The sequence below is a fragment of the Lucilia cuprina genome, chromosome 3 (assembly GCF_022045245.1).
Source record: "Lucilia cuprina isolate Lc7/37 chromosome 3, ASM2204524v1, whole genome shotgun sequence".
In the NCBI taxonomy this organism is placed as follows: Eukaryota; Metazoa; Arthropoda; class Insecta; order Diptera; family Calliphoridae; genus Lucilia; species Lucilia cuprina.
Genome location: NC_060951.1, coordinates 2127219 through 2128492, shown reverse-complemented (window position 1 = coordinate 2128492; position 1274 = coordinate 2127219).

Here is a 1274-nt window from a genome sequence, read left to right as displayed (position 1 = left end):
GACATTCTCTTTTATTCATATTTTTATTAAATAAGTTAAAAAAATTTTTAATTTTTATATAAAAATCCATTTTATTTATTAAAAATAGTTTTTTAAACTCTAGCCCTATAATAATCATATGTCCTGGGGTTTATTCAATAATTCGCAACCTAACATGACGTATGAACAAGTTTTAATTATACATTACTCATACGCTTCAAGTTTCATAGACAAACAAAAAAGTTTTTAACATTTTTTTCTGTCGTCATTCAGTCTCCAATGATTATAAATTAAATGCTTGTTTTTGCCATACATATTAAATGCAAAAAAAAAATGGGAAACTGAGTAAAAGAAGAAAAAGAAACAAAGAAAAAACCAAACACGAGAAAACATTATCAAAAAGGGCAATAAACTTGTTGGAAACCATAGTGCCAGAAAGTAATAAAAAGTTGTAAAGAAAAAAACAGCAACAACTACACCAATAATAATAATAAGAATAAAGAAACAACAATAACTACAAAACAATAATAAAACGACAAGGACATCTATACTAAGTTAAAACAATATTCTAAACTAACAGTAAATACTCAACAGATGAGAGCGTATAAAAACTAAGAGAGAGTATAAAAATCCATTTTATTTAGCTGTCACTGTTTAGTAACAAACAACAATGTAAACTTTTTTAAACATTTTAAGAAAAAAAAAAAACATTAAATCTCTTGGTAATTTACAATCTTCTGTCCCTGGTCCAGTACATACATATTGTTATATTATATATGTATTTTTTTAATTAAATCTTTTTATTAATTTTATTAAAAAACCTTTTAAGTCAAACTGTTTGGCATGTTTTCTTTTCCATTTTGTTTTTATTTTATTTTTATCATATAATACAAAGAACCGAGATTTTAAAGAGAAAATTGTAACAATAAGATGCTGTTTAATAGTAGACAAAAAAACTACAATGAAATAAATTTAAAGGAAAGCGAATGGGAGGTGGAAGAGTTCAAGGCAAAAGAGGAAATATCTGATTAAAATGACTGAAAGCTTAATAATAAGAAAAAGTAATTTAAAATAATTTAACTACAACTAATAAACTAATGACTAGACTAGTCTTTAGAATAAACTCTGGACTAGACTCTGGACTAAACTATAGACTAGACTATAGACTAGACTGTAGACTAGACTATACTAAAGACTGGACTATAGACTAGACTATAGACTAGACTATAGACTAGACTATAGACTAGACTATAGACTAGACTATAGACTAGACTATAGACTAGACTATAGACTAG